This window comes from Aythya ferina (genome assembly GCF_964211825.1).
Source record: "Aythya ferina genome assembly, chromosome: 7".
In the NCBI taxonomy this organism is placed as follows: domain Eukaryota; kingdom Metazoa; phylum Chordata; class Aves; order Anseriformes; family Anatidae; genus Aythya; species Aythya ferina.
In genome coordinates, this window is record NC_140302.1 from 35,763,831 (window position 1) to 35,791,283 (window position 27,453).

The 27,453-nt window shown below is 41.4% G+C and overlaps 1 long non-coding RNA gene across 10 annotated transcripts; it reads left to right on the forward strand.

Moving 5' to 3' along the window:
- The first annotated feature begins 3,415 nt into the window (after positions 1–3,415).
- Positions 3,416–14,398, forward strand: LOC311440168. 10 transcript variants are annotated; one of them, XR_014695237.1, is made up of 7 exons: positions 3,518–3,595; positions 5,306–5,483; positions 7,642–7,835; positions 8,212–8,370; positions 8,874–8,958; positions 9,822–9,966; positions 13,630–14,398. It is a non-coding gene; the product is annotated as an uncharacterized lncRNA (long non-coding RNA). The 10 variants fall into 10 exon arrangements; XR_014695238.1 differs by having other exon boundaries at positions 7,642–7,818; XR_014695235.1 differs by lacking the exons at positions 3,518–3,595; positions 7,642–7,835 and adding an exon at positions 3,416–3,432 and having other exon boundaries at positions 5,281–5,483.
- Positions 14,399–27,453: the final 13,055 nt, after the last annotated feature.

A 27,453-nucleotide genomic window follows, 5' to 3' on the forward strand; every position in this document is an offset into this window, starting at 1 on the left:
TTTAGCACAAATTGTGCAATCACTCAAACACACAAACATTTCAAGGTAATTTTCGTAAATCCCTATTGTGATCTAATTTCTTATTAAGGAGAATAAAGCGGGCTGCTGTTGCAATTCATCAGCTCTTTGCACTGCAGAGCAACTGCTGGAGTTCATTTCATGGTTTTTGCTGAAAAAGGATATAGACTTAAATTTTGGGAATTACTAACAACAACCTTCAACTAAATACACTTTTATTTTTTTTTATTTTTATTTTATTTTTCCCAGATAGAGTTTAAGGCTAGATACAAAAATTGTATCTGAGATCTGAGGAGGCCATAAGAATCAGAGCCCATCTAAGGGCCAAATGACTGAGCACTATGGGGTGGCTTGCAAGGGACATGGTGCAGCAGAAGACACCCATGGGCTTCTCATGAAGGGCATCTCTGTGCAGAATGACAAAGTGCCACGTGAAGAGCACACTGTGTTTATTATTTCTGCCTTCTTAAACAAGGTCAAATATTCCTTCCTCATGTGGACTTGGGCCTGGCTCCCACAGCCTTCTCCAGGCCACCTCCACAGGCTGAGGCACACGAGAGCACCGTGCTGCTCCTGCCACCAGCGACGGTGCCAGTGGTCACGCTTACTGCAGCAGTCACACGAGTGCAATAAGTAAGACAAATACAAATCTCTTGCATAGTAATTTACAAATAAAAGTTCATTTTGCTCTAAAGGAGGCGCACAGCCGCTGGTGCGTGCTGTACATGTGCGAAGGGGGAATTCCCTGACTTCACAGCAGAAGAGGCGAGAGATGCCGCTCCATAATTTGACCTAATTTTTTTCCAAATACAAAATGACCTGTTACAGCATCCCAGGGAGAATATGAATTAGCCCAGGTCAATAGGAGGTCAAATAGATAGGGTGCTAAAATCCCTTTACTACTTTGTAGTATCTTATGCTAATTCAGTTCCCTTCTCTGTGATAAACAAAGCCAGTTGAAAGTAGATAGCATCACACAGTGATGGGTCCCAAAGCTACAATTTAATACAAATCTAGTAATTCCATTATACAACATATCCAGTTCATTTAGAGGCAGCGAATACTTAAGAAGGTCCAGGACTGAAATACCTTAGCTGATATATTTAAAATATAAATAATCCAGCAAAATTTCATTTGTCACATAAACCTAATAGATGCACATGATAGAAATTCTGTCTGTCCTTTAAAATGTTTCTCACATGTAAATCACAGATCTCAGTTCCTTATATACCAATATCAGAGGTTTTTTAGGTGCATAATCAGTAGGTACATACATACATACAAAAAAATAATAATTATATATTAAAAAAATCCTCCCTGTTCTCTCTCTGTAAAAAGTGATGTTAAATAAGCCTAATGAGAATTCCTGATTTAATAAAGCTTAGCTGTTCACAATGTTTTACAGGCAATGCTTTTCACCTTGGAAGGATTGTGCCTTGTTTGGCAGCTGAACCTCCACAGGGCACCGCTGCCACATTGAGCCCTGGGGCTGGGGACATGAGAGTGCATGAGAGTGGCCGGGGGTGTTGGGGCAGACCGCTGCTCCTGGAGGTGCTGCCGTGCCTCCAGGTGGCCAGGGACACGGGCTGAGCCTGACGGGCAGCCTCCCAGTGCTCTGCATCACAGGTAGCTTAGAGCAGCCTAAGTGGAACTGCATCACAAAGTAGGAGATGCATAGCACAAGGTATGAGAGTGATACACTTCTTAACAGACAGAGAAACACACATGGAAAAGATGTTCTGGATGGCTAAAGACTCAATGCCACTGACCTCTGAGCTTTCTGAGAGATAAGGTTAGGGCAGGTAACCCCCAGAAAACTTTTACAAAGGATTAAAAATTGCTGAATTTCTGCCTGGTGAACAGGAGTGTTGTGATGGCCATTAGGCAGAGGGAGGGAGAGAAATTGCAGAGCAGCACTGTCCAGAGAAATAACTGATGGGCACAAGGGGTCATGTGGAAGCAGAAGAGGAGCAGACCCTCAGCCTGACCATAAATGACTGGAAAGAGGTAACCATGCACTTTGGGGTCAGTGAAATTAGTACTAACTCCAAGAAACAGTAAAAGGTTTGTGGATGTAATGGGTTTATGCTACAAATGATGCCTGGCATGGCATAGGTGATATTTTGTTCCAGAAAATGAGAACACATGAGTGACCAGAGCCTTCAGCTGGACAATTCACAGAACAAAATGTAAATTCTTTGTAATGCAAGAGTAATTCTTTGTAATGCAGTCATGGTAAGATTGAGGTACCTGTCCCAGAAGCAAAACATGTGCAAATACTGCATGGAAGAAAAAATGTCTGACTGCCCAAATGTTCATCTGTATTGCTGCTGCTCAAGGTTGTTATAGACGTGGATGTAATTTTAATAAACAGCCTGTGCTACCTGATAGATGGGGAGAACCAGAGTGGTTTCCTACCAGCTAGGCTCTGCCAACCATCTGACTGTAACGGGATGTAAGATATCTACTGGAAAAATCTCATTTGGAGCTTGCTCTGTCATAGCCCTGTATCCAGTGCTGGATTCTGTTCATATCCACTGTTAGTTGCTGGCATTGTGAGGAAGGGAGGAAATTACATCTTTAAGACTGTGGAAGAGCCAGCTGAAGGCAGAGGTTGTTAAGTGCCAAAACTCAGGTAGCACAATGCTCCTTGGGACTCAGATATGGAAAGCAGACATTTGTCAGGTTCCTTGGCTCTGAGAATTTAGTGAACTTGTCTCACATAAATTACCAATGATTAGCAATGAAAAGTAAGGTGGTTATTCAACATCAGACACCTAAGCTAGGTGTCTAAATCAGAGGCAAGAGCTTCCTATACCCTGTCAAAGATATTCCTGTGGAGGGAGTCTGTGCTCTCTTCTATTTTCCACTACTATTAATGCTTCTTCAGGCTACAAGAGGATTTAACCCTACTGGTCAGGTTTTTCATCAATTTTAGCAACTCCTATCCATGGCTCTGGTATAAACGTTCTTGTCTCTTAGACTTTTGCCTTGGATTCCAGCTTTCAGCCCAAATCTCCGGACAGATATCTTCCAGCTAAGCTCGGAGCTTTAGGTCTAACTTAAAATGGCAGGTCGGAGCTTCGCTAACAGAGACATGCTGGAAATTGCTTTCAGTGCACTTTGGTTGGAGTCAGAGAGCTGGTAAAATTAACCTGCTCAGGGAAAAAGCTGCAACAGAAGACACTGAAAGTCTGTGAAGAACTATGGAAGAAATCTAGCCATCCACAACCCGAAATGCAGGGTCTGCTGTAGCAGCCCATTGCAGGGGGTGAAGTGCACAGCCATGGGCAAAACAGCAGCACACTTCCTTCCCTGCTAAATTCTAGGTTCAGGTGATAAACCTGTCACTCGTTAAGAGCTGGAGCTAATTGGAGAGGAGTTTGGAGAGGAGGCTGGACTTCAGCTGGCCAGGTTGGTGGGAGCTGCAGATTGCTGGGATTTTCTCCAGGATAAAAGGAGGGTGACAGCAGGATCTGGTTGCTGCCTGTGGGGTTTGCTTTGAGGCTGGAGGGAGGGAAGCCTTGGCCCTGGGAGCAGGAGTTTTTCTCCTTGCTCTTTCATGGGAAAAGTAGAGGTGGGGAGATGCACCATGTCTGGAGGATAGAGGTCCTGGAAGGTGTTTTTCTGCGTGGAAGGAAATATGCACTTTCTGAATGGACTTTTTTTTTTTTTTTTTTTTTGCTATTTGATATCTCCTTTCCAGGTGAGTGCCAGTGACCTTTTCACAGGTCCTTTATGAGCTCTGTGTTTTGTTCAGCAGCCCCACTTTGTGAAGCACTGCAGGGTGTAAGGGATCCTGGGAGTCCATAGCAGATCAGTTCTGTCAGGTGCCATTATTTTTTTATTTTGGAATTACTTCATTATTTGGATAAAGATGTGCTTTCAGAGGGGTAATAACACTTCATGCTTTTACAGCTCTGGTATGATTAATTGTGAGTTTTTAGAAAATCTTGCTAAAGCTATGTTAATGAAAAGGCTGTAAATTATTGTTGCTTTTCCTTCATGCTGGCTGAAAACAAGCAATGCTCAGATGCAGGTCAGTGAAGCTAAATGTGTGCCACCTGAAATTAAGACAATTTTTCAAGCCATCAGAAATTTATTTTAGGTAGCAGTGCATGCTATGGTTAGAGCATGAATCCTGATAAGACTCCTGAGTTGTGTTGGAAGCTCTGTTGCTGACTGTGGTTAAGAACATTTTCTTCAAGAATAGCAGTTGGCAAGTTAGAGAAAAATCTATTTTTCTTTAAATAACCCCATGCTGTATCTTAATAGTGTTTTATTATTTATATGCATGCATAGTTCTCACTTTTCTCTGTAGCCTTTTAAAAAATACAGTCCAGTTCTTACAAAAGGACTGAATACATAAGTGTTAGGGACAAGTTAAGAAAACTTCTGCATCACATGCTCTCCACTCCTGCTAATGCCTTCATCCAGCCAATGCGAAGGCTCTCCTATGGTTTGTCTGTAGTTTTATGGCCTCTTATGAAATACCAAAGGAAGCCCATAATGGAAAGATACTCTTATTTCATGGGGTGTGCCTTGAGGTGCACAGCTGTTCTGACCCCTTCCAGCAGCAAGAGCTGTAACTATGGGACTTGGAGATCCTCTGGCTACTTCACTCCAAAGTGAGAGCTGTGAGTCACTTGTGGCAGTGTGTGCTGGTTTCTGCTGGTTGGCCAGGGAGGCGTTTTTGTCTTTCATATCTTTGCTGCTGAACATGTGGATTTTAATACTGTGGAGCATGTTAATAAAGATTAATTGAATACATACTGCTAAAATCTCTTTGTAAGGGTAAATGACACAGCAGTGTTCCCTGGCCACTGCCACGGACTCTCATCTTGAGAGTACAAGGTGAATGTTAATGTGCTGGATGATACTGATGATGGTAGAGGAAGGCCTTGAGCAGAAACTGCAGTTATTATGCTCCTACCTGTGAGACTGTTGGTGTTCTTTTTTGCTGGAGAAATATTCCAAATACTTTGGATTTGACACTGCTATGTAATTTCAATTGATTCTTAGGAAACCACCAGAAAAATCATGGGTGCTTCTGACTGGAATGATGCTCAGTATGTATCTCAGGATTCAATAAGTTCAGAGCAAAATGGATACATACATATATAATTTATAGTCTTGTTTTCTTTTTCCACTTTTCCTTATATTTAAAGGAACATATAAAAAAAGAAGGCCAGGTTTAAGCTGCAGCACAGGAACAAATAGCTACAGCTGTACTCAATATGAACAGTTTAACAACTGTCTCAGTCTTTAATTCAATTTTTGTCTTGAGTACAAACTTCAGAGTTCAATGTTAGAAGCAATGCCACATGGAAGAAATGATGCATAAAATAGTACTTTCCCAGTCCATTGGCCTGTTGGTGTACATTACAGCGTGCAAGTCTAGCATGAGCCTCCAGTTTCCTGAGCAACTGAAAGTGTTCTGCTGTACTTATGCATCTAACTAAAGGGTGACTTTTTAACTTGTATTGTATTTTCCCCAATTATGACAGTTTTTCTGCCTTCTGATCCTGTTCAAGTATTGTTTATTATTGCAGACTGTTAAACAGAATGCACATTGGTGAGGTCAAATGAGGTCCTGTAACACTCATCACTGAAGCCTGTGGGATGAATATACCCTCTTTTCACCTAGATGAGTATAACCTTGCATAGCAAGTTGCTTCTTAGAATATAAAAGCAGCAAAGCTTTTTCAGGCTAAAACTTTAATATTTTGTTCCACTGTGCATTGTTTGTGGTCTCAACCAAGCATGTGCCCACACTGAACAGAGAGACAGAAGGCTGTATGGGAAAATAATACAGAACATGTGCTGCTGTAAGACTGCTCACTGGAGTCTTTCGTTAGGCTTAATTCTTCCAGGAGCAATATACAGCACCTGTGAGTAGGTCAGATACAGCCTGATATCTGTCTCTATGCAAAGAGCTATAGCAATATTTCAGTGTTTCAAGCCTCTACACAGGAGTTGCTTGTTCTCCTCTCAATGTCTTTTTTTTTTTTTTTTTCCTCCTTACTGACAGCCTTGCTTAGGAAAAGGCAAGGAAAAGAGCTGGTACAGAGTATTTATTTAAACTTGAAATGCTGTCTTGGTCTGTAAAAACAAGCCTTTTCTGATTTCCTAGCTCTGTGCATAAGACTTTAACGAGTCACATCTGGTGGTTCTTCATGTCATGTTACATTATGAATCTTTATGGGCAATTAACTGGTTGGGTATGAAAACACCCACACTAGTAATGGGTCAATGGGCACATCCAGTTTCAAATTCAGCTCAAATTGTTGTCTCTCTCCAAAGAAAAAGCAGACTATTTTCCTTCTGATGAATTTGATGAGACAGTGGTAAAACAGAGTAAACAGAAAACTTTCTCTGCATAAATATTGGCTGCTGGAAATGGCTAGTGTCCTTCCTCATCTTGTACTTTAAACAAATGTCAATAGCCAAATAACTTCTATATAATTACATTTATTATGGCCATGAAAATAATTGTCTGAGATGTTATGATGAGTTATTTGAACCGTTTTTGGTTTAAAAGTATTACTTAGTGGGTTTAAGAACAACAATAAAAATGTAGCCTAACGGGACTTATGTGGCCAAAAAAAATCTTTTGACCTTGGTGACTATGGGTGGGTAAGAGTTGTTGCACAAGGTTGTTTCTTTCTACCCTGTTCCTTCTTGTGTTTCTCCTTTGTGGAACTTTACATGAGTGCATTTCCTAAATATTCTCCATGGGGGGGGGGGGGAGGGGTGCACTCTGAGGTGTGTAGTAACATGATGAGGGGATAATGGTTTTAAACTATAAGAGCTTAATATATAGAGATTTATAAGAGATATAAGGAGGAAATTCTCCCCATGAGGGCGGTGAGGCCCTGCCCAGGCTGCCCCAGGAGCTGTGGGTGCCCCATCCCTGGCAGTGCCCCAGGCCAGGCTGGGGGCTTTGGGCAGCCTGGGCTGGGGGCAGGGGTCTCTGGTCTCTACCAACCCAAACCATTCTATGATTTTTATTTATTTATTTATTTTTCCTGACCACATCACAGTCTGTTCTGATGCTGAGTCCTGCCAGTGACTTCAGCAAACCTGGAAAGGGCAAAGAATGCCAGGTGCTCTTCATCTTCCTTATTGAGCTTATTTCTTAGCTATGATCAAAGCAGGTACAGATGTGGCACATGGCTCCTGGGCACAACGCTGTTTGTCACCATGTTACTCTGGTGCATCAGCTCCATCCATGTGCACTCCAAAAACCATAAGACAGTAATTTCCTTGTTGCATCCCTGCAGTGCAGAAACTCCTCCAAAATCATCAGTTGTGGTGGAAGAGAGAAGGGGTTTGCCATGAATGTTGGTGGTGCAAAGCAGGGATTTGCAAGGTTACAGCTCATGTCAGGAGTTAAAGTGTACCTCGTTTATTTGAGGCCTTAATAATGAAAATATGTTGGTATTGATAAAGCAGTGTGAGCTGGAGGGATGGGCAGCACTGTGCACTAGTGGCTCAGCTGCTCGCTGTGTGCAGGAGCCAGGCATGTAAGAAGTTAAACCAAGCATTGTGAAACCAGATCAGGTCTCAACTGTCTGTTTAAAAAGTAACATCTCTAGTTTTTACATGAATTTTTAATTTTAGATGACACCTTTGACTGGAAGTGACAGTGGAGCAGATCATTTGTGTAATTACAGCAACAGTCGTTGAGGAAGGAAAGAATATCTCCAAAGCATATAAAACATGAAATGGATTTGATAGTGTATGAACCCTGTAACTGGAGCTGCAGGAACCTTCTGGTTTAGAGAGGCTGTAAACCTGGTAATGTCTTAGCCGAGGTACTAAAAAGTCATGAGATCAGTCTTCCTCTGCTCTTCAGGTGAAGTGAAGTAATTAATACAGTGGAAAATGTGAACTTTTAATGAGTCTAAGAAGGCTTAGCCACCCTGCTAACAATAGAGATGTTAACGTGCTGGATGGCTGCGGAAGGGGTGCTTAGCGCATGGCCAATTCTGTGCAATGGGTTTGGAGTTCGCTTTGTTACGCAAATTCTAAATTCTTTTCAGGAGGACAGCAAGCACTGGCCATTAGCTTAGTGTAAATAACTGGCTCACTTTCAAGTTGCACCTCTTCTAGAAATGTTTTGAACGTGCCACCTTTTTTTTTCTTACAACAAGCTGTCCTTAAGCTAATAAAAATTTTTTCTCATTACAGGGTGAGATACTTTACACATCGTTCTAGGAAACATTATGCATGATGTAAATGTGTCAGGATTTCCTACAATGAACACACAAGGCAATCAGCAGAAAAACTGGAGTATCTACAAAGCAAGATTGAAGCGATGTGCTGCTGAAAAGGAAACTTCCTGTGATGGTAAAGCAAATGCTTAGGGTGTGTTGCAACAGATTCCCTAAATACTGTGAGAGAAAATCTTGGGCAAAATAACCTGTACACAACTGAGAACCTGGTAATGATCCTAGAAGTCTGTTTTTGATAAATGGGAAATTATTTTCTGCTATTTAAAAATGTGAAATCTAATGCATTTTTTTTCTTGCTTATGTGAATATCACAGCTAATTAGCCTTAGTTAAGTAAAGCATAGCCTTTTTAAATTAGAGACAAGTTCCTTTGCCCTCTGAAGAATTGTCTGTTATTTGCATTGTTAATATTAATATCCTGCAGCGTCTGAACTCTGAGACTGTGTCATTGGAGACAGCCTTGTAACAAACAACTTGGATCTCCAGTAAAATCACGACTTTTAGATTTATTTAAAAAAAAAAAAAAAGAAAAAAGTAGTGGTGAGTGAAGTCTCATGTTTAAGGTAAAACTCAGATTCAAGCTGCAAGCCTCTGAAAACTCAATTTGTACCTTCTCCAGAATATATTGTATGCAATTGAGCCAAAACTGTCAGAGCAAGTGAAGCTGTCTCACCAGTGCTGGTGGGAACTCCAGGAGCTGTAAGGTGGGTGAGCGATGGGCTGTGAGGGCTGCTGAGGAGGTGAGGGGCAGCTCCTGGTGATGCCCCCAGGCTGTGAGGCTGAAAGGGGTGTCTGGGCAGTATGGTGGGGATATTGGGAGCTGGTAGTAAACCTTTCTCTTTTGTTGCTGCTCTGTCATTCCTCTGTAGCAGCTGGATGAAAAGCAGGTCTTGAGCAGGAATATTTATCAGTGTCCCTATTTGCCACCTCACTTAAAACTACCTACATATTGTGACAATAGTTTTGAAATTATAGAGTGGTGGCAATTGCATAAAAAAATACTGCTTTAAAGCAACAACTCTGCAGATTTTCATGTGCCATGGTATGTGAGCAAATGAGAATACACCTGTGTTAACCAAAGAAATGTGAGGATGCGGGTGCTGAGCTATTGCAGAGCTGGAGGAGAGGCACAGATTTGGTTGTGTTTAAAAAAAAAATCATAACAGAGTGAAGAAAATGCTTTTCAGAGTCGCTATGTTCTTGAACTGCACCCATATGAGCAAAACAACAGAGCAGGGACAGTGGATATGGGATTTAATGTGCTGTGGAGGCAGGTGGGACACCCCATCCTCTGCCATCTCCAGCTGCTCAGGCTGGGACCTGACCTAAGTAAGTGCTTTGCAGCAGGCAGGTGTTCAGCTCATAAAGCACGGGTGAGGAATAAGTGAATGCAGATCAACTGGAAAACTATGAAAAGTATTACTAGAGATGAGGTAGAAGTAAGTAGAATTTATTTGCATAGCAATGAATACTGAAAGGGTTAGGTTAATGTGTCTTAAATGCTGTGAAAAATACATGACTCAACATGGAATGATCTTTACTGTTTATGTTTTGCTTGCACTTGAAGATCACTGTGAAGACCAAATGCTTCCTGAGATGGGTACTGTTCTGGTGCCTACATATACACCAGGAGGACTGGAAAACTGCCCCAAAGAGTTAAACGGCTGGTCAACATCAAAGACAGCAGAGAGATGTCTGGCTGTGCTTAGTGTGTAAGTACTGTTGTATTACAACTCCTCCATTGTGAACTGAAAATCTATTTCCACACACACAGTAAAAATAGGATTTCCACCAAAGTTGAGGTCTTCCATACGTGTCCTGATGGACTAGGAAATAGCTTGAAGTTCTTCATCAGTTGCTCTATTAAATGATCTAACTGAAAGTAAATGCTATTAATAAAGAATTAAATACCGAAATAGGATGCATGATTTCAAATTGAAGGCCATACGGTTGCATACAATCAATAGCTAACACCTAGCTAACAATATCAAAACTCCTTGGGAGGTTTAGAAGACCCTGTCCCATTAATTGGAATAACTGAGCACCCAGATCCCCAAGATGACTTTAAAGTCTGTCTAAACATATCTTTCTGCTCAGTGTTCACAGGGTTGGGTGGAAGCAAAGATTCTGGGATATGATAATTTCATACTAGAATAAATCTTGTATAAGTTAAAATCCCTGCAAGCTCCAAAGTAGTAGGAGTTATGTACTGGGGAATCTTTAACAAGATTACTGGTTCAATAAATGAAGATTTTATCTTGGCTCCTTTGAGACGAGGAAGACACCAAGGGATTGAAGAGAAGCAAATACAACCCCAGCTTGCAGAGGGAGGAGGAAAGCTAGGGAAAAACAGCCAGGATATGATAGACTAGTACATCTGACCTTGGTGCTAGGCAAAACTCTAGAAACATTAATAAAAGATGAGATCAGAACATCTGGAGAAATAAACTAGTTGGCATGGTTTCATAAGGGGTAAATCCTGTCTGACAAATCAGTTGGAATTTTTTAGGGAACTAATGTAGAAAGCAGGCATGGGTGAAAGCACTGGGCTTATTTTTGTCCTTTTTGACTCCAAGCACCAACTGAAACAGAAAAGATGGCTTGCACAAATGAATTGTGGGTTAGAGTAACCCTGGTGTAAGAGGGAGGAAAGTGAGGTGTAACACGAGGCAGTATCGATCTACAGCTGATGCTGAGGATTAAGCAACAGCTCCATGCATGCCTTCTACAAAACATGTGTAACATGTCTAGTGGCATGAATAAAGTGGAGTATATGGATTAAATTTAGAAAGGACTTCTGCACAAGATGGAGGAAGTGTAGAAGTGTTCCTCAAAGTAGGTGATGAATAAACTGAAGTTTGAAATTTGTAGGTCTGAGTTATATCCGTGATCTATCTTCAGGTATATTTTTCAGAACTGTAAGCAAGGAACTTACAGGACCAACATGAAGGATCAGCATAAACCCTAAGCATGAGCTGTGGAGCGAGCAATAACTTTAATTTGGCGTTCTGTAAAGTACTTACCTGGACCTCCATAGGCTCCTCTGCCTGATGTGGGACACTGTGGCATCAAATGGACATCCTGGGGATTGGAAAGGGCAGAGGATGGCAAGAAGGATGACAGCAATACTTATGAAGTTGCTATGAGCAGAAAGCCTGAAAAACCTGTAAAGCACTTGGGGGGAGGGGGGAGAGCTTTCTCTTTCTACGTTTGAAAGATGCATAGGAGGAGTTTGGGAGTAGAACTATTAAAAAAAAACTTCTTAAACTTACTTTGAATCACAGAATGTGTTCATAAATGTGAAGTGTAAAGGAAAGTAGGTGAAATAAGAGTATAAATGCTTTTATTTCTTTCAGGATGAAAGAAATTTAAGTTGCTGTCACTGTGCCCAAAAGGAGGCAGCCTGCATTGCCACCTAGCTGGGCTAAAACATAGGGAGACATCAATGGAGCAGAAAGTGGGGTTTGGCACTGTTTTTCTCTAGCAGAAGTTCCATCTTGACCAGTTATGTAGCTGAAGGCCAAGTGATTAATCTGAAGTATTAAGACAGGAGGAAGAGCTGTGTGTGGGCAGTGCTGGGGGCTCAGCTGGTGGGCGGTGCCTTGCTTGTCGGGATGCTCTGCCAAAGGGCATGAGGAAAGGCCAGAGCTGTACCTGGAGAGAGATCTTGTTTTGTACACTGCATCCTGTGCTGCTTGTCTCATCCATGTCATTCACAGAGGCTCTTCTAACTCCCTCATCTTGGGGGATGATGGGGCATAACACAGCAGGACATAATACCTGACACAAATTATTTGTCAGGTGGAAAGCAAAATAAAATCAGAGGGCAAAGAAAAGTACTTAATAAAAATCCTCTTATAAATACTGAAGATTCCCAATAAAGAAAAATACTGATAGAGATAACTAGCATGAAGTTGAAGGGCTTCAAGTTAAACACGTGTCAGGGTCTGGGTTTACTGGACTCATGTAAATGGATGAGGAGACAAAGTGCATCAGTGCTGGAATGCCATTGAGCAAACTGACTGTGTACACATGCTGTGACCTACAAGTGATTAGCTAGCAGCAATCTTGCTAGTTTTATTGTTGAGTCACAAAAACACTTGCTGTATATATGACCTGCTAATTAGTCCACTAGCACAGCTACTAATACACTAATTTATGTAGAAATAACATGAGAAAAAATGAGGCAGTGCAGTTTGTTTTGTAATGGAGCTGCATGCACATTCTCTTATCTAAAGTGTACTGGACTTTGTGAATAAAAATAGAAATACCACTGTTGCCTCATGCTCAGTGACACTGTTGATGTGATGTGAGCCAGAGCAGCACAACGTTCTCTGCTCTAAAAAATCACTTTTTCCATCAGATTGTATAAGTGCTGCATAAAGCCACTCTTGTGTTTTTCTTAGATTTATTCAAATTATACTTATTAAACTATGTGTTCAGGTTGGGTTTTTCCTTACAGTAAACAGTTGGTAAATCAGCATGGCCAAAAAAAAATAATAAAAAAATTCATCTGAAACCTTGAAAATGAAACATACTTAATGTGAGAGAAATCATTTCTTAGGGACGGAAGTTCACATCCATTTACTGGTTTATATGACTTGTGAATACTTCTGCTCTTCATGGGCTTGTTTAGGAGTGATGACCCCAAAACACAATTGGGATGTTCTTCTGGGATTTGCTGTCTGAGCAAAAACAGGAAATATAAGAATCTTCTGAGAAACTGCTCTAACGCACTGCCAACTCTTTTTGTAGGGCCAAGATGGAGGGGCAGTGCAAGTTGCAAGGTTTATATCTAACTGCTCAGGTGCATTTCCTTTTGAATCTGGCTGCTCTGGTAGTTTTCTGCCATTTTTTCTTCCCCTATTTCTGTGAATTTTAACTATATTTGTATTCAGTTCTACTAGAGTATTAGTCCACTTACTTCAAGACACTTTGTATTATATATGATGGAGCAGATATAAACTGGAGTAACTCCAATGCCTTCCCAGAGCATGAAGCTGTTGTGTCAATGAAGCTGTATTTCTCTTTTAACCCACTTCTCACTTTTCTGCTTTTTTCCCCAGTGCCTCCAGGAATGAGTCACTAATAGCTGCTATTCAGGAAAAAAGTGAGAACTCTTTCAGTCTATAATTCACCCTCACAATTCAAGCAACTGAGTCACTTTTGAACCCTTCTATATTGCATCATTACATAACCACCAAAACAGATGCAGTGCTCAGCTTGTAAAGATAATACCAAATTCACTGCAGGACTGCTCCGATCTCCCTTTCAAGTCCTGCTCAGGTCAATAGGATTTCATCACATACTCTTAAGCTGACGTCAGGTGCTTGGAGTCACTGTACCTGCTCCCCATCTGTGTCATTTTCTTGCAGTGACGAGCTGTGCGTGTGACTGATGCTGTGTGCTGGTGGCTCATCCTGCTGCATGTGGTGCTGTGACCTGCCTAATCAAGCGCCATGAGACTCTAACCTGCAGAACATGATGGGAATCAGTACACAATTTAAATCTGTCATGCTTTTTTTTTCCCTGCTACAGATAAAAGTATGTTGATTTGCCAGCCCCAACTGTGAAATGTTTCCACTGCCTGAACCATTTTCTGCACAACACTTGTTTTCTTTGTAAAAGCTTTTTTCTATTGATCTGAATTGACTTGTGCAGAAAAGCCTTGCGAGTTCAATGCAAATTGTTACTGGGCACTTACTGTGAGCAGCAGAGCAATACAAAAGGATGCTGTTGGTGTAGATGTACAGTGTATGTATTTCAAGACATGTCTCCCTGTATTGATATTTAGTCTGATCTTGCTTTCAGAGTATAAGCAAGTAGTCAATTAATGCATTTTTAAATGTTTTGAGGAGAAGCTAAATCTAAAATCTGAGGAGGGCACATGTTTGGTAGAGTAATGCTGAATCTGTGCATTTTTCCAGATTGAACTGAAATTGATCTCATTCTTTCAGCTAAGATAACATCAACTACTAGACTTTTGTCCCAGGTGTACGTTGGAGATGCGGAAAGGCACCAAAATGCCACCAGAAACAGCATCTCATTTAGCTTTTTTTTTACCTTGCTGAAATAATTGTTTTTAAGAAGTCCTCTTTCTGTGAGTCAGTTGTGCAGTTCAGTTCCTTTACTGAAGACCTGTGAGTATGTTTGGGGTCAGAAGAAATATCAATTTAATGATTTAACTATGCATACTCTGTAGCCTCCTTAAGCTCCCTGCTGCACACAAGGCTCTCAGCCCCTAGGCTGTCCACATGCCAGCCACAGTGAGTGGGGTGAAGTCTTGTTTGCTTGAGGTGTATCTATGCTAGCAGGATTTGGCCCTTCATACTTCTGTTCAAGACTGAAAATATGTTATAAAGCAGCAAGGCTTGTTGTAGGTAAACGTTTCCACATCAGTGACAGAATAAAGCGCCCAAAGAGAATGCTTGCAGTATTCATGATGGTCTTCTAGCTCCAGAATAAGAAGGATTTGATGGTAAAAAGACAAAAAAAATGAATCTTCCATTCATGAACAAAATCTCCAGGAGCGTGCAGGTGGAGCAGCAGACCGCAGCAAGCTCTTCCATGCAGCTGAGCCGTGCTGTTTACCCAAGCTCTGTCACAGCAGCTCCCACCTCTGAGCCTTTCCTGAGCATGAACTACAAAATTTAGCTCAAAGCTGTCAGCCAAACCATAAATTATCAAATTTATACTTGCATTAAAATCTCTCTGAGGCTGGTTTGCACATTTTCTGATAAATCAATAAACTTCTGCCAGTGGAGGCTAGCTTTCAGTTGCATTTCTGAGTTATTTTCAATTTTGACATCTGCATGAGTGCTGTGTTGGGCTTGCTCAGGTGGAGAATCTGGGTGATGCTTCCTGTGCATGGAGCAAGGATGTGTCTCCAAATTCCTTATGTGGAAACATTCACAAGAAATTTGACCAGAACAGAAATGTAAAGATTTCGCTTTGTTGGGCAAATATCTTATGTGATTCCTTTCGACGTGAAATGAAGAGCAGCCATGTCCAGAATGACTATCCTCGACGTGGAACATGCTTCCTATGCTATGATTCTCATCTGCTGGAGAGTGGGGGAAAAAAAAAAAAAAAAATCTAGTGTCTACAATCAGAAAAAAAACCCTCTACTTGTGGTGCCATCTTCCAGAAGATGGTGTCTGGTTTGATGGTGAGTGGCTGCTCACTCTGTGCTTACAACAAGAGCTTCTCAACACAAACTTTCATAAAAAGTTTAGTTTTCAATGTGGGGTACAAAGACGTCTTTTGTTGCTTAGATTAAAGACAAACCCTTTCTTATCAGGGTAAGGAAAAATTAATGGCAATGGCATTTGGTGTTTTTGTGTGTATGTTTTTCATTTTTTAAGAATGATTGGTTTGCATAAGGGCAAGATGACTCCTCTGCTTGTTCCTCCCTTGTCTTTCTCTCTCCTGCCAAGCTGGAGTTGGCACATGGCTTCAACAAGGGGAAGCCTTTTGCAGGGGGCTGCAGCGGGTGGCAGCCTCTGAGGAGCCTTGTGCTGCCTTGTGGGGGCACCACGGGAACCTGTGGGGAAGGACAGCTGCTGCAGGTTAGAGACTGGAGATAGCTAAAGCCTTAACTGTGCTTTGTAACTATTTAAAAAGCAAAGCTAGATCTCTTTCCCCATGATATGCATTGCAGCCCAAATCCGTCAAGGCTCTTGCATCTCACTCTAAGCCCATGAGCAGGCCCCTGCAGAACCACACATGGGCTTCAGCCAGCCCGCGCTTACACATGCGGTGTTGATTCAGGATTAAGGTGAACAGAGCTGGCTCCTCTGGGGACGTATATATTAGACTTCTCAAAAAACTTTTGACCTTAGCCATGCTCATTTTGTATTTTAAGTAATCGTGATGGCTCCCACGATGTAACACCTCCTGAAACTCGCGGTCGGCTGCTAGTGTGGTTACAGGGTGAAGGTTTTGAAAGGGGCCAAAATGGTTCGAGGAAATAAATCCTGTTGAATGCCAGTGTGACCCGAGCACCACGCTCCCCCAGGGCTTTTGGATCATCCCACCTCATAAGTTGTGGGCAAAAATATTAAATTTTCTGGTGATTTTGGTGCTTCAATTCCAAGACAGTTTGCACAAAGTTTCTGGCAGGGAACTCTGCTCAAAAACCTGAGCTCTTCTCAGCAGCAGTGTCACAGGTTGGGTGCACAGAAAGTCACCTTTCAGAGGGGAAGTTATTTCTGAAATATTGTGATATTTCGATTGTGATTTCAGAAGTGAGCTGTCCCAGCAAAGTATTGCAGCTGGAGAACAAGGGCAGAGAAACACAAAGCAAATACATTAGGTTGTAAATTCATTTTCTGTAGTAACTTTTACATGTCTTCAGTATTTCACGAGGCTGAGGAGCAGACAGGAAATTAAGAAGTTTACATACAAACTGCAACACCCTTCAGAGTGAGAAATTATGTTTTTGTTCTAATCATACGATGCTAAAACTGCTTTCTCAAGTAAAACACCTCAGGCTGGTGTGGGAGCACGTTGCAACACTGCTGTCCATGTGGAGGGCTGGGGCAGGGACATCCACGGGCAGAGCTAATGAGCACCGAGTGACAACGGCATCGCCACCCAGGCACGTGTGACACTCACATGAATATCAAATGAATTCATTATAATCACAGCTATTTCCATGAATACCAAATGAACTTATAATAACCGAACTCCTAAAGAGTTACTATTTTGTTCTTAAAAAAACAACAGAAATAGGGAAAAAAAAAATTAACCTCGTTATATTTTGGAGAGGTGATATTTAAACAAGGTTTTTGAAAAAGATTCAGGCAGCTGGTGATAGATTCTGTCCACATTTTTTTTCTTTTTTAATACAAATATCATTTTTGGATGCTGATTGCAGATAATGAGGACATAGAATGTTTTAATTGCTTAACTATCTCGAGTTAAGTGTGGGTTTTCTTGAAAATGCATGTCTATACTGTAAGAGGACTGTGAAGGTAACACTCCAGGAATGTATAAGCTAACGAAGTGTTCATATGTATAAGAGGACTGTGAAGGTAACACTCCAGGAATGTATAAGCTAACGAAGTGTTCATATGTAGTATCTTTCAGATGTCTCTTGAATTCCTGAAACAAAAAACTGGAGTCAAACATTGGCTTCCACAAGAACATCAGAAAACTGTAACTGAGTTGTGTGTAATTGAGTTATAATTATACACCACAGACTGCAAATACCTTAAAATCTGTAAGCAATAGTTTAAGGGAGGCTGAGAGCATTGCAGGAGAAGGGTTGAAACTTTGCTGGTGGTGTTGAAACGTGGACATTTGTGTGAAAATGGCTGATGTGCAATCTGTCGGGATAAATGGGCTTTGACTTATTCACCCTAAACATGAAAAAAAAAAAAAAAAAGAGTAAATCATGGTCAAGCTTTTCTTGCATTGTGGGAGCAGCTCCTGAAATACCAATTAGAAGCTATAATGGGAGCATGGGGTGGGTCTATACAATGAGAAACTTCTGGGTCAGGCAGGAGGCAATAATAATAATACCAAGTACATTTCCTTATTTAACTTTGTTTTTTATTGTGTTCAGCCTCTAGCTGATTTTTTTTTACCTTGTAACATAGTCCCTAATTGAGACACATGAAGCTCATAAGAGGCTTTAGACAAGATTCAGCTAGCCACAAAAGTCATTATCTCATTTTCATTTATTAACATGATATTTCCAATGGATTAACGAGGGTTTCCCTTTTGTTGCCTCTGCTATGGCACTAGCCCTAAAGGGGCTGTTGCGTCTTTCCATCTCAAGTGACTTCTTACTCACATTAGATTACAGTAATGTACGTGTTACAGGAATGACATTTATTATACTTCTCGAATTAAAATTCCCTATTTGAAGTAGCTTTAATTGCTGGAAGTAGGATAAAGTGAACTTGAGTGTTGATTTTAGCAATGAGCTAGCATCAGAATAACTGCTGCTAGAACTGGACATGTGAAAATACTCTCCCCTAACTGCAAATACTGAATCCTGTGACAGTTGTGGAATCTGCATTATGGTGCAGAACTGGAAATTTCAGGTTCCTGAGGAAGCCAGGGGTGGTCTAAAACTACTCCTTGTGTTTCCAACAGTGCTCAAAGTTATGTTTCAAGTGTTAGTGGTCCTACCATTTTACAAGGCTGCAGAGAACAAGCAGTGCAAATTTTGGTTAATTGTGTAAATCTGGTCGGGTGTGCCAGGTGTGCTGCAGCAGGTGAGCCCCAGCAGAAGGATCCATGCTATTTTCTGAACATTTCCCAGCTCCAGCCTGCTGCCTGCTGGTCTCTCCTCCTCTCCCCAAAGGCCGCCCAAGCAGCGTCACAGCAAAGACCTGCAGAGAACCTGGCTGCTCCAGGCACTGTCTGATCTTGTCTGACATAATTTAAACCCATGTTTCCTGCTTTCATTTTACATTTTCCAGGGCCTGAAAGGTTCAGTGTGAAACAAAATTCACCTATGCAAAATATAGAATAGGCAATTTAAATAGTGCAGTCTATTTCTGCTCATGTTATCTGATATAAAGATACTGCAGGATGCCTGCTGTTGAGTTTGATACAAAATCAAAACCCTCGTTATTTGTGGATCTCAGATTTCTCTTGACTGTTCCCTTGAGAGGTCTCAGTGCTAAAACAGGTGAGTTTAACCCTGGTATTTTGGAGAAAAAGCACATCGCTCTTTGCTGCAGCCAGCTTTTCCTGATACAGATGGATTTAGTGCTCTTTCTCACCTTTGTTTTATCCAGAACTGACATTCCCCAACCATGGATATGCAAAGTAAGGAGCACAGAGTCAATGCACAGAATGATGGCTTGCTCTTTCTGGATCAAGATTTAATCAGCCTAAGGATATGAAAATCTGGAAAATAAGCTGTGGAGGCTGGAAGAATTCTTCCAGCCTTGTCTTCTGGGGAAAAAAGCAGCAGTAATATTTAATCCAGAAAGCTCCATCATATGTCAAGTTTAAAATTGTAGCCTACAGAGTTTTAAAAAACTATTATGAACACAATCACAAACAGGTTTCAACATAAATTTGTAAACCAAAGCAGCCCTTGGTGATGTGTTTTAGAATTTCTTCTGCGCTCTCTATTCTAGAGGGTGCTCTCTGCTTTATTTATTAAATTCCATATCCAGTCTTGGGAAATGGGGCTGCTCAGACCCATTCAGGGAGGCTGGCAGCAGCCGCAGCTATCTCTGTGTTGGCAGGCAAGCCAATGAGCCTCCTGTGCGGGATCTGCCCAGCAATCCACTGTCATAGCTGCAGTGGTTTCCAGGGAAAGCTTCAGATAGACCTTTAAAGGGTGAGATTTTTCTTCTGGGACATGAGGGTGAGGAAGATGCTTTAAGGAAAAAAAAAAAAAAAAAGTCACACACAAAAGATGTATTTCTAATTTCCCATTATTTTCTTTAACAGAAAAAGAAAAAGGAAAAAAATAAAAAAACCTTTCTCCTTAAAGAACAATGTAGCTCATGTCGGGAAAATGGTCCTCACATCACAGACATATGTGTTCAGAGAGATGAGACATGTCAAGAAAGATGAAAAAAAAATCCATTGAACTGACCCCAAACATCTCCGTGCCTTGGATTCAGGTATTGTCACCAAACATTCAGCTCTGCCTCTGTCACCCCACTTCCACAGTTTTTATTTCACAGCAGGCTTAAGAGACGTGGTCTCTGTTCACTAAAGTTTGACCAGAAAGGGTGTTCCGAGTGTATTCTTAAATTAAAAAATAAAAATAAAAAAATAGTATGAGCAGTTAGAATAAAACCTGAGTTTTGGGTAAATTCCAATAATGTGTTTTTCATTGCATGAGATGTGATGCCTGTCAACACTTGCTAGTTGGATTTGCCTCTTTTTTACATATCTTAAGCAGCCCTCTTTTTTTGTAACAAAAAGGAGTGTCCTACATATCATACTTCCATCTCCATACTGTAATTATTAATATAGGGTAGAGAGAGGTCACCTATGTTTTTTGGCAACAGTTATGTTCCCATGTATAAATCATGATAAAGTGCTATTACTCTGTAGGGTACACTGATGTTTTCAATTTACCCTGTGTAGAATATCCTTTCTTTCTGCTTTTTTTTTTTTTTTTTTTTTTTTTTAATAAAAAAAAAGAAAGAAAGGAGAAAAAAAAAGTGAAAAAACATCTTTTGTTCCTTTAATATAGATAAACTCATAGATTTCAAAACCAATAAAAATAATATTAATAAAAATGAGGCATTGTTACAAAGTAGGTCCTAACTATTCAGCCTAATGTTTCAGCAAGTCTGTGGTGCACATCCTTTTATAGCCAATTAAGAGAATGTTTTATTTCCCTCATTAAAAGTGCAGCCCACAGTCACCATGTTGAATCAAATAAGTAAGAGTTTGCACATCCTGTGCACAACCTTTCCTTGAGGCACAGTAGTATTTGTCATCTTTATAATAAAGCTTTCCAATTTTTCTGATTAATATTTAAAAGAAATAACATGACCTGAGGAATATATATATAACACCCTTGTTCGAAGGCATTATGTACTACATGGCTTTCTCTGGTTTAAGGCTAATGTACCATTAGATCAGTTTGTATTCTGCCTCCTCCTAAGACCTATTTTTTCCTGTGTTTATGTGCAGCGGCAGTCTTGCCGTATTCTTTTCTTTCTCCCAGCTGGCAGAGATATCTCACAAGTGTGTGCTGCCTTGCTGCAGTGCTCCTTGTCCTCCATCTTGTCCTGCTATGTAGAGGGTAGGGGATGGTCCTCTGGAGATCCTCTTTTGAGCAATTATTGGGTCGTTATGGGTTCATGAGCAAGTGGTTTTTGAATCAGGCTCCTTGCAGCTTTCTTGCAAAGCAGACACGGGCTGGGCATGCTGTGGACAGGCGAGGTCCTGGCCCTTTGCTCAGGTACCAGAACCTGGGCAGTGGCTGGAGACAACAGGCTTGTTGTCTCACTCTTCTGGTTCGTGTGGCAATTAGCTAATGTGACTGTTGTGCTTGTCTTTGGTAGAGATGACCTGGAAAAATGTGGCTCCATCTTGTAAAAGTGCACCTCTCAAGCCATGCTGGCCTCCTGAGGGTCTCCATCTGGTAGAGCTTTACTGAACTCAAAAGAGCTTTGCTCTTGTGACATATTCCAGCAAGGTAGATCTGTGTTAGTATCTGGGGCTTGCTTAGCCTGAAGAAAAACCTTTTGTGTATTTTTTATCATTGTTATTACTATTAAAATGCATTTGACAGATGATTTAAAGACAGGACTGCACTGCGGTGAGCTTTGGTTGACAACACAATACAGCAAGTATGGCATTAAACAAAGATAAAAAATGAGCAGGATGAAATTTGATAGCAGAGATAGTAGAAACTATTTACTCTTAGGCAATCTTTTTAGTACTTCAGTTCCCTGGTCTTTTTTTTTTTTTTTTTTTTTTTTTTTTTTTTTTTTTTTTTTTTTTCCCATCATAATTTGTCTATTATTCATTTTCATTCATTTTTCCCCCATATCAGTTGTGGGCAGACAAAGGAAAACAAGGAGGACAGAGGTCAGTTTTGGTATTTTATATTGACACCCATCACTAAAACACCTTAGCTTCTTCATGCCATTATGTGTAAACACAGCTAGAATAACAAAATATAAGCCTTTAAACTTAAAGGCTCAATTATTCAGGGTTCTCTGTAAATTACAGACAAAGCTAACAAATTTCATACATTAGTCATGGTAAAAAATATTAAATTCCATGGTTTGTCACAGATTAATAGGAAAAAAAGATTAAACCGGCAAGTTGTGTAAGTAGTTTAAACAAATGGTTGTCAGAGATTCTGCATGTTTGGTGAAGAATTAAATAAGTGAATATCAGCAGCTGAACTCTTTGCAGAGGAGCCAAACCCTTTTGGAAAAGCTGAGGCTCTTTTTGAATATGGAAGAAACGTTTTACTCAATCCTATAACACATTCAAAACAGCTGTTGTACAAAGAAGAAGAATTTACCATGCAGCGTTGCTTGTATTTGTCTTAATCCGTCCCCATCAGTAAGCCACTTGCTGCGGAGGGAAACTCTCCTGTGGACTGAGACTTGGAAGATGCAGAGAATACTGAGATTAATATTGAAGGCTGGAGCGCCTGTTGGAGGGGGCGATAATGCCGTGCACCACCAGGCAATTCTCTCCATTAAGTAGCACCAAGAAATAATTATGAAATGTTCTTTACAGCCTCCTGGTAGTTGGGTGAAGCCGCTCTGTGCTGATTCCCACTGCTGCTCAGGGGAAGGCGTGCATAGGGTGAAGGATGGCAGCGTACGACCAGCGCCGAGCTGCCCGCCGTCAACACAACTTCTGCCTTGAGAACCTTCTCCAAATTCCCTTCCATCGAGGAGCAGGATTGCGTGGCAAGCGCAGTGATAGATTTTGCAAGACCAAGCTGTACGCACGCTCAGCCTGGGGGAATTTCTGAAAGATTTTTCTTTTTTTTTTTTTTTTTTCCTTTTATTTTTTTCTTCCTTAACTGTCTGTTGAGGAGATGAGGTAAGTCTTCTTTCTTCCTGATCTCCTGGAGCTAGCAGTGTGATATCAAGAACAGAAACTCACCCTACCTGCCATTTCAGCCTGGTTCAGCATGCTTTTGATTTTTTTTGATTTTATTTTTTTTCCCACTCTTCTCTCCTTAAACCCTCATTGTTTTGTGAGGGAAAAGCAGAAAAGAAGTTAAAGTTGTGATTAGCAGTAAGGAAACCAAATACCTGTTCTCTGAAATTCTGAATAGGAGAATCTCCCAGCTCCTATTTCACCTTCTCTTGTACTCCCTGTTATGTTTTTCACAACTTATGGCTGGAAACAGCTTTTTGAAAGCACATGCATGGTGCCACAAATAAGCTACCATTTTAATTTTCTTTTTCTTTTAATGTCTGCCATTTGTGGTTAGAACTGCATTTTGCACTGGGGTAAAATGGTACAATGAAATGGGAATTAGAGATGGAGGTTTAGTACAGCCCATGCAATGTGCATCGGAATGCTTCCTGGAGCCTCGTGGCTTGGGCCAAGCCAGATTTAATGTGGCGATGTCTTTGCCCATTTCCTTAAGCTGCCGTTGAGGAATGGGCTCTGCCTTGATGTGCAGTCACCAGCCTCGGCATCGCTGCAGCCCTGGGAACGCTTGCTTTGAAATGAACTCGGGCAGAGCGATCGCTCAGGGGTAGCTTGCTCCATCAACACGGTTTTTAGAGTTTTCAGTAAATCTCCATTTCACTCAACACAATTTTCATAAAATTCATTGTGAGTGAAACGGCAGCCAGAGGGTTGAGAAACATCCAGTCTTCATGGTTTACCTCTTTTAATGTAAAGATTCATAGTATTTATCACAACTTTCAGGAAACCTTATCTCATGTATATGTTTGTTCAGCATAAAACCCACTGGCAGGCGAGGCGTCCTCTCCTGCCTCCGCAGGGGTGGAGGCGCTCCAGAGGCCGTGTCCACCACCAGCACAAGTAATCGAAGCAGCGTTTGGGATCTGTTCTCACAGCATCTCTCTCCATCCCCGCTGGAGCCAGGAAGCACCAGTCACCTCCCAGGGGAGCTCCTTCCTGTGGAAATTCCCAGCACAATTTCTCAACAGAGGAGCTTGAGTGTCTTCTAATATATCTTGGATAAGCATCTGCTTGTGATATTCATCCAAGAACTGGAAATACTAGGCTTGCTCTACACTGATTCATTTCAGCAGCTGACCCAGCAGCAGTTTATATACCAGTACCGATGATTAACTTTGGTTGACTCAAGAGGTTGTCTTTGGCCTAGATTTAAAGCCAGGCTCAGATCTTTAGTGGAAGACCTCAGGGTTCATGCCTGACACCACGAAATTGTCATGCAAATGCATCCACAGGAAAACAGCTGATGTTAATGTTGCTGTTTCACAGACTTGTGCTTCATCAGCGCTGACTGTCTGGTTTTCAGCCCAGGGAGCTGATACAGGGACAGACCCCCTTGCCACCTTCAGTGTAACTGTAGGGATGTTTGGTTTAAGCTCCTGGCAGAGCAGAAAGGTCCAGGAGCACCAAGAGTAACAGCTTTTCACGGGAAATAGTGGTAAAGCACCTTGCTTTCCCCCTCTTTCCTGGAGGTGACCCTATGGTTTATTCTTTCTATTTCCAGTGTGTTCTGGGCCATTTCCAGGTCTGTTCCCTCACTAGGCTTCAGCCCTATTTAATATCCTCTCTGGAAGGGAAGAGAAGCATGCACTGAGAAACATGAACGGCTGTCCTTCATCCGAACATCCCCGCCTGGCTGGATCACACCCACCCTCCCCAAACCTGCTGCGTGGCTTCAAACAGTCTCCTTGTACCCATCCCATGTTTAAAGCCTTCTCAGAAAATAGGTGAATTCCTCTAGCTACTAACCTGCTGGAGGAGCCTGTCAAGGGCTGGCTGCACGCACTTCAGTCTTCGCGAGAATCAAAGTAAAACAAGGAGAGCCTCACAGAAAAGGGTTACAGAGAGTTTCACGTATTTTGCAGCCTTTTCATGGCTTAAATTACTCTTCCCCTTGTTCTAGTTTTAAAAGGCAGAACAGAAAACTTAATTTTAACACTGGAAAATGAAGGCTCTTCAATTATTTATAACATTAAAATGTACAAATGTTTGATCAATGAACTTGAAAAAAACATGCAACTACAAAACCCATTTCACAGTGTTCTAAAGTTCATGTGGCAGAGATAGAGAAGTGAAATGATTATTAACAGACGAAGAGCAGCATTTTAATAACATTCAGGCTGTAATAATGAGGCTGACAAAAGCAAGGAAATTCAAAGCCAACACTGATCTGATGTTCCCTCCTTAACACGTAGGCTCTGTCTAATTTTGCAGAACGTAAGATATTGTAAGAAAGCTGCAGACATGCCTGAGACCCCTCGGCGTGGTGCCCAGTGGGGTGGCAGCAGGATGAGGTACCTTTTGTTTCAGAACTTTGTCATTTTGTAGTGGAGTGTTTGGAATAAACACACAGCTGTGTCTTCATCTTTTTTTTTTTTTTTTTTTTTTTTTTTTTTTTTTTTTCCTCAAGCTTCACTATTACTGTCAACAGTACCAGTGATATCCTTTTCTCTGAAAAATACTGAAATATGAAATTTCCTTTGAAACAATGCCAGGTGAACCCAGCACACCAAGCAATGGTTTATAGAGGGGTTATAGATGGTGGCCACTTCTGGACACCCAAAAGGCAGAGAGGTCCCAAACCATTGCTTTGCTCCTGTAAAGTGTGGTTTAGGTATGAAGTGGGGTTACAGCAGGTGTGAGGCTTGTTGGTGGGTCCAGGTCTCCTTGTAGGTTGTGGCAGCTGGGGAATAAGGGTCTCAAAGTGGCTCCATCTCCATCAGTTCTCAGTGTCCTTACACTGGGATGTTCTCCCCAGGGGCTTGAAAGCTGGGAAGGGCTGGTGGTGTCCTTTCTTCATGTTAATAGCGTATTTTTTTTGGATAGGTACACAAGTTTTCTTACAAAAAGAAGTTTATTTTCCAAATACCAGCCCTTTCCAGAAAAACAAGCACAATTCTATCAGCCAACTACACAATTGCGATAAATCCCGTTTGTTCAGCATTTTTCTGAGATAAATGGTCATTCTTGTTTAAAGGCTTTGGATTTTAAGATGCTTCTTATGCAACAGCAAACCAAAAACCATCTGGTTTTACTGTGCTTTAGCAAAGCTGTGAAGTTTATAAGAAAAATGCCTTTCTAGATGGGAGAGGACACAGACACTAGATACAGAGCACAATACACTGTGAAGAGTGTATTATATTTAAACTTCCATTTATATGCTTTTAAGGGTAAGAAAATGATATCTGGGAGACGATGGGTAGCCTTGTTTCAGTTTGCAGCAGTTAGACGTAAGCAAACTGCCAATGAAATAAGGGACCTTTTGCCTCTCCCCTTCCCTGGCTCTATTTGGGAGGGAGAGTCCTGAGCTGGGGAGAGGGGAGAGGGCACTTCTCAGCTTTTGGGGATGTCTCCCCTGCCCTAACGAAGGCTATGTTTCCAGAGCCCATCCTGTTGGTGACCGGGTGGCCGAGGCAAGGCGTGGGCAGCTGGGGGGCAGCCCCGTGGGGTGGGCAGTGTCCCTGGACGCAGAGGGACCACCGAGGAGCCAGCTGCCCTTCCCCAAGCTCCTGCCTGGAAAACAAGAGCCCAACCTTCATGTCTTGGTCCTGCAGCTCCTAATTATGCCCTGCACAAGGCCTTAGATGTGAAGTCTGCTGCAGAAGCAGGACGGTGACGACGATGAAAGGGAGCAACATCAAAAGTGTCAGGAAGAGGAGAAGGCAATGCCATATCAGTGTTGAAGCTACATGCATATTCCAATTTGCTATGTGACTGTGTTACTAATTTGGAAGGGGAAAAAATCAGATTATACGCAGAATGGCATCCCATAAGGTGCCTCAGGAATATGCAACTGAGGAAGAGTTTCTTAACAGCAAAGTCATGTGCTGTTGAACCTAGTCTCAACACACAAATAAAGTATAATTAGGGCTCATTAGGAACGGAGATAGGGCTGCTGGATTTCAGGTCTGTCTGCAGACACCCCAGTAGGAATTAACAGAGAGGAAACAAGGTCACAGCGCTTACACTTTGGTGAGGAGTGAGGAGGAGTGGGGAAGCATCGTCCTTACGCATCCCACTCTGGGAGGATGTGTTGTATGTTTTCAGTCTGGCCTTGCAATATTTTAAAAATTACATAATTGATCAGGTGCAGGGAAAAAAAAAAAAAGAAAGTTACAAAAATTCTATTAATAAAATTTACTAGATTAATAAGTCGTAGTATTACATATAAAATTTGGCATTAAATATTTAAAGTTTCTATTAATAAAATACTAGATTAATAAAGCCTAATATTAAATATAAAAAATTAATTGGGTGCAGTTCATCGACTTTGCAACATGAAAACCAAAGCAAGAGGCGTACCAGCTCTCACTTGTGCAAGGGCTCAGTGCTGTGGCCAGAAAAAGCAGAACAGAGTCACTGGCAACAGGATGACAGTAAGTGAGTAGGGACATGACCTGATCCCATATCACAAAATCCTTTTCAGATTTGACTATTGGTCTCTGCAAAACAGCTAAAATAATCTTCGATGTGATGCAAGCCTGGGAGGCAGTGCAGTGGGAGTGAGGTTGTTTCCTAATCTGCAAGAGTGGGTGCCTGTAGGAATCTGTGTATCCTGTGATACACATGTTCCCATG